Raw genomic sequence first — 6296 nt, 5'->3', positions numbered from 1 at the left:
CCGGGTGCAGGCGGGTGCTGGGGCTCGGTTCTGGTCCTCCTCCTGGTGGCGGGTCCAGGGCGCGGCCGCCTCGCCCAGCCCCGAGGCGCGCTCGTCCCGGCGCGGAGGCGGCGGCGACACGGCAGGCGCTGGTTGCCTCGTTTCCCGGCGGAGGCGCAGACCGACGCGCAGCAGGCAACCACGGCTGCCTCGGCTCGCGGTTCTGCTAACTGCGCGGAGTACTTTCGACTTTGGAGATAGGAGGGCTATCGCCTCCCCCACCCACCGCCTCCGCCCACCACCCACCGCCTCCGCCCCTCCAAGCAACTTTTCCCGACGCCTGTGAGCTCCCCCTTCGCGCAGAGCCGGCCGTCCGGGCCCGCTGCGCCGCCGCACGCGCGGGGAAGGCCGCTTCTCCCTCAGAGCCGGCGCGGCTGTGGGTCCAGAACAATAGCCCGGGTGTCCTGAGTGGCAGGAGTACCAGCGCTGCCGGCCGGGCTGCGAGTGGGACAGGAGACGGGGCTGCGTGGGGGGCGCAGGGCGGGGGGCATCCCTGGCTGACGTCCCTGGAGCGCTCGAAGCGCCGGCGACATCTCGAGCAGCTCAGCCCGGGCCGCCTGGAGGCCGTGACGCGGAGGCAGTGAGGGCGGTGGGGCTGCCTGTGCTCCGGCTGCGGGTCTGGGACTCCTGGGACCCCAGGCGTCTCAGGCACTAAGCTTCGAACGCGGGTAGAGTGTGCGGTGGGAACCTGGTCTCCTCGTCCCGGGGGAAGCCGCGCGGGGGCGTCCACAGCAGGTCCCGCGAAGGTGCGACTGAGCCACAAACTTTTGCCGACTCCCGCGGCCGCGGCCGCCCGCAGCCCGACTCCAGCCGCGGTGCTCATTTAAGGTGGCGCGGGCACTAGCCGAGCAGGCCGAGCTCCGTCCGCGCTTTGGTCCCTGAGGTCCCGCTAGGGTGCGGGACCTCCTTAAAGAAAAGCACGTGGGCAGGGGCCGCGGCCCCCGCAAGCCGCCCGGGGCGCCGGCTTACTTTCGCAGTCGGGACCTGTGGCGGGAAAATGAGGACGCGTCCCCGCCCGCCTGGAGGCCAGTGAAGCCCCTCTGCTGGCGACACCTCCAATCCCTAACGCACACCTTGTGTCTCCGACCTAAACCCCTGGACCCGGAGGACTCCCGACCGTCTCGCTGCCGGAGCCGCCAGTCCCCCTTAAGAAGTGTTGGCTGTACGGCGGCGCCAGAGGGCCAAACTAAATTCGGTTTTGGGAAACGCGTTCGGGGGGTAATTCTGGACATCTCGGGCTGGTGCACACACAGTGGGAAGCCTCGTCAGCCTAGTGTGCCCGGTGGTAGGCCGCCGTCCACTCGCCGCACCTACCGGGTGGGCGGCGTGCGCGCAGCCATTCCCTCAAAAGCAGAGGCCTGGGAGGCGGGGGAGCCTCTGGAAGAGAAAGGGTCCCAGAAACTAAACCTGCCCCGGCCTAAGGCTCAACGCCCAGATCCCGGAGAATCCCGCACCCAGGCGCCGCCCACCAAGTGCCTAGGACCAAGTCTAGGAGTCCTAGGCGACCCGGGAGGCTGTCGGTGCCCAGCCGAGAAAGGAAGCGAGCTTGGTAGGAAATCTTCGGGGAGCCACCTGGGAGTTTTAGGCAGCATTTTCTTTTCCTTGCTTTTTATTCCTCAAATCCCATCTCCCCCACTTCCCTGAGCGAACGGGTTAGAGAAAATGCACAATTCGAAGTCTGTGAGAACAAAGTGGCTCGAGTAAACCAACTCGTGGTGGTAGCTAAAAGGTTTTTGGCTGCAAAGAAACAAACTGTAAGTTTGATCAACAAACTTTTTTTTTTTTTAATCTGTAGTTTCACGTCGGAATGGGAAGGGGGTTTTGCAAAACACAACTACCACTGTCAGAGTTTGAGCCCGTTTTCAAAACGGGAGAGACGCAATTCTTACAAATATCTTAACAACGATAATAATGCTGTTTCTTTCCTTACCTTGGTGTTGAACTGCAGAATCCTCCTCCGGATCAGTGTCCAGGAACTTAGAAGAAATGGTGATATTAGGACTTCAGTACTTCTGGAAAAAAAAAAATGCAAATGGTTTAGCCAGGATCTTTCCTGTCTGATTCGTCACTATTATTATATCTGATGATGCGAATGGTTGGAGCGATTCAATCTTAAGTCATTAATGAGCTATTTTATAAACACCACTGTCTGAAGAACTTCATTTACATTTTGCGAAGGATCATTTCGCTAACCTCACATGCTTATGTCAACAGCATGCTTAGGAGACTTCAGTCACACTCTTATAAACAACACAGCGGTATTGTTAATGGGTTAATATTTTATAAAGTGTAAATATTTTATTATGTTTTGAAAGAAACTATTGATTCTAAATTATTAAACCCCTGAGAAGGGTGATTTAAATAAAATATACAATTAAGTACAATTAAATGTACATTATGGCTAGTTTGTTTTCAGATTCTGCACCCTTTTTAAATTAATAGATTTTCTCATTATTGGAGTTTCTTCTTGTCCGTTTTTGATAATGAACAAAGCTATCATTTGGGGCAAAAGAACTCAAGATATATAAAGGTGCATGTAACATAAAGGAAAATATCAAAAACTGTGGGGTTTTTTTTACCAGAAATGTATTTTTAATATTTGTAGATTTATATTTAGTAACACAGTTTACAAATTTCTTTTCATTTTAAAAAAAGGAGAACTCTAGGAAGTTTTATGATATATGCCCGATGTGCAGAGTTTTCCCCCTTGATTTTGTCCCTGTTAAGGCCTTTTCTGTTTCAAATTACATAAGCTTTTTACTGCACGATTTTTGTATTGACCTAATTTCAACTGAAGTAAGCAATTATTTTCAGCATGTTTAATTTTGACAATAAGAAATTCTAACGTTTTTATCTTTTGCTAAGATTTTCTACTTTTTAAAACAGTAAATAAATTACGAATCAAAAGTTTTGTTTGGTTTCGTTTTATATTCCTCAAGTGGTTTATTTCCAAACATTTTTAAAACAAAATCACACTCAAGAAAAGAATTGGTTTTCATTACTTTTTTTAAAAAATAATTTGATCCAAAACGCATTTTTGCACAGATAGTTTGCTCCAGTGCTCAAAGCATAAAGCTCACGTTTGTGGACATTTTTATCCCTCAATTTGCTTCTCACTGACGTTTTTTGTCAGGAATCTACTAGACGTCTTCTCCTCTCCTCCCCCTCCCCCAATTTTTTCATGTCATTTAGTCAAAGGTCGCCTGTCTTTCATAATCACACTGAGATTTGTTATTTTAAAAATCAACGGATCTTTATGCGCTGGGCTTAAATATCCATGTTTTTTCTAATTTCCGTGTTCTCCCCTCTTCTCTCTATCTCTTGTCAGGCCTTTCTTCTCCTTTGATGGCCTGCACTTTTACTGACATTTCTTGATTTCGCTCTCTCTCTCTCCACTTCGAGGTTTCTTCCCACCGCGCTAGCTTTTGGCGCTGGCCAACCTTCCTTACCCAGTGACCGCTCAGGACGGCCTAGGCCCGACTGCCCGGGGGTGGAGTGCCGGCTGTCCGGCACGGGACGCCGGCTCTCGGCCCGACTACCCAGACCTCTGAGGGCCCAGCATCCATCCCAGGCTGCCTGAATTTCGGGTCTGGTCACCCTGGCAAAGAGGCCCTCCCGGCTCTGCCTCTTAGAGAACACGGGAAAGTTGTGCCGCGTCTCCTCCACTCTCGCACACACAAGAAAAACTCTATACGGGTATTGCCAGCGTCGAAAGCCTTCTCTGGCTTCTAGGAACCCACGCAGGCCTGCCTCTCCCTCCCCTCTTCGCGCCCCCACCCCCACCCCGGGCTTGCTCTGCTGGGGGCGAGAGGAGGGCGGGAGGAAAGCGTCTCTCTCAAATGAAGCCCACACCAGTTCTGAAGCCAATTTCCGCCGCGGACTGTCCGGGGAGAGTTGGGCGACCAACATTTTCACGAACCGCATAACTGCCCCACGCTTGGATTGGAAACTGGATGTGCCAAGGGGACTAGGGCCCGAGGCCAGGACGCCCCAGGGGAATGCGCCTAAAAGGGCAGATCAACTAGGGTGGGCTCGAGCCCTTTCCCAGACTGCTCCGGGGCGTCTGGGGACTGACCGGAGCGCAGGGGGCGGGGGACACTTACTTCGTTATCCGCACGCCTTCCTCTTTGGCATCAGAGCCGGACAATCCCAACCCGCGCCAGGCAAAGATATATTACTCCTGGCTCCCCCAGCAGCTCTGAGGCCTGGGCGGGGGCGGAGCGGTGAGGAAGCCGTCGGGCCGCCTAAGGTAGGGGTGGTGAAGGTCCTGCTCCCATCCGCAAGGGAACGAGCCCCTGCGGCCCGACGGAGAGAAGCGTCCCAGGGAGAAGTCTGGTTGGGGCTGGGTGGTGGGCAATTAGTTTGTGTTAGATGGTGAGCTGAGCACCCAGGAGGTCTGAGGATCCGGAATCGGGAACAGACAATGCAGAGGCCCAGAGGGCGGGAGAGGACACGCAAAGGTCTGCCCAGGAGCAGCCTCGGGCGAGAACTGGAAGCCTTGTGCACTGAGACTCCAAACGTAGAGGGTGGGAGAACTCGTCGGGGGTGGCACCGCCTGCCCTGGGTGAGGAAAGTGAAGGGTGTCTTGAAGGTAAAGGAGACTTTGGTTTGGAGGTGTGGAAGTGCTTCCTCCGCGGCCGCGGATCGGGAGGCCCAGGAAGGCAGAGGGCCTGCGGGCTCCGAGCACAACTCCACCGACCCAAGACAACGCCCCCGGGCTCTTGAATCTTTCACTCTTTTTCAGAGTCAAGAGCTTAATAGCTGGATCTCCTGCGGCATCTCAAGGAGAGAATGGCTGCCCCGCTAATCTAGTTTTCGTAAAAATAGAAATCGACTTTAAAGGACCGGTAACAAGGCCAAAGGGGATAACACGAAACGCTAAAGGAGCTGCGGCTGCCTCCCCGCCCCCAATCCCTATCGGCCTGGGTTTAAGCCTGGAATCCCGCTCCTGACTCGCTGCATTTTCGGTCTGGAAACACTGAGCGAGGAGAAAGTGGTCTGTCACATCTCTAATCCCGGGGCCTAAGGTAGCGGCGAAGAACCCCGCGACCTCCACTCGTCCCCGTCGCCGCGGACCCCGGGTCACCGCCAGGGTCCCAGACCGGAGATAAGGCATCCTCTCCCGACAGCGCCACCGCGTGGGCTGCGGCCGAAACGTGCGGCGCCCGTTCAGCCCGCCGCTTTCCGGAGCCTGCCTTTCCGCGTTGCCTCAAGTCCACAGGTTAAGGATGCGGCAGGGGGATGGGCAGGTCCCCAGCCCAGGCCAAACCCGACAATGCTCCACCAAAACCAGCCCAGCAAGCAAAACCTCGGCGCCCCAACCCCTGGTAGTGAAAAAGCGTACCTGGAAAGTCCAGGCCACGGCACCCCACCCGTGCCCCAGACTGCAGGCTGGGCAGCCTGCGTGCTGAAACTCGCGCCCACCCGCTGCCGGGGCTAGAGAGCCCAGGAAGCCTGGTCCGAGGCGGCCCAAGCTCGATCAGCTCCGGGAACGTTTAGCGACACTGAGTCCGCGCTGGTCTCGAACAGCGCGGGAGAGAGCGAGAACGCCTGCTGCGGGACCCGAGGTGCCAAGCACTTACTGAGGACCGAGGAAGAAGCGGGTAGTCGGTCTATGTGGCGGCCCGAAGCAGTCTGGAGGGGCGGGGAACCTAGAGGGTTTCCTGGGCTGCTGTCTCGCCTGCTCTCTCCGTCTCACGAAGCCCCACGGAAACCCTTCGTCCGTTGAGCCTTGACCCCCGAGTTAACGCCCGGGTGTCTGGGACATCGGTGTGCTGGGGCTCGGTCCTTCCCCGCCCCGCAGTGCCTTGCCTCGGGGCCCGGCGGCCGAGCCCAGCTGAGCTAGGCATCACCTCGAGCTGCCCCGGTACTACGTCAGGATTTGAGAGGCCCCACGTCGGGCTCAGAGGACTTGAGGGGGCAGGCTGGGGCTTATTTTTAATAAATTCAGCTGTTCACACGCGCACGCACACACACACTCACAATTTTGGGACTGTCAGTTGCTGAAAGGGACAACGACGCGGAAAGGTGTAAATTCACCTGGTGTCTGTCCAATTGCAAAACTCCTAGCCCCACAAAAAATAGGGGTGAGCCCTGGAGGCCTGAGCAGTCACGCCTGGCGGCCATCGGCCGCACTCTTGCAGGACGCCAGCCGAGCGGCGACCACACCCGCGCTGCAGCTGGGGCCGCAGGGGCCGGTGCCCGGGCGCACCCGCCGCGGAGCCGCGCCGCCGGCTCGCTGCGTCCCGGAGCTCCGT

The 6296-nt window shown here is 56.4% G+C and overlaps 1 protein-coding gene across 2 annotated transcripts in view; it reads right to left on the bottom strand.

Annotated features, from left to right (window-relative positions):
- The window catches only part of SATB2 (SATB homeobox 2), a 190481-nt gene extending 184839 nt beyond the window's left edge, over positions 1-5642 (bottom strand). The window contains exons 1-2 of one of the 2 annotated variants that reach the window (XM_029934145.1): positions 5622-5642; positions 1970-2051 (exon numbers count right to left, since the gene is read on the bottom strand). The gene's annotated coding sequence lies outside the window, so the exon portion shown is untranslated. Of the gene's footprint in view, positions 1-1969; positions 2052-5621 lie in introns of those variants that run through there. The other variant, XM_029934144.1, reaches the window with a different exon arrangement.
- Positions 5643-6296: the final 654 nt, after the last annotated feature.

The sequence above is a fragment of the Suricata suricatta genome, chromosome 3 (genome assembly GCF_006229205.1).
Source record: "Suricata suricatta isolate VVHF042 chromosome 3, meerkat_22Aug2017_6uvM2_HiC, whole genome shotgun sequence".
Classification (NCBI taxonomy): Eukaryota; Metazoa; Chordata; class Mammalia; order Carnivora; family Herpestidae; genus Suricata; species Suricata suricatta.
Note: the sequence above shows the minus strand (reverse complement) of the source record. Positions and strands in the feature narration are given on the sequence as shown.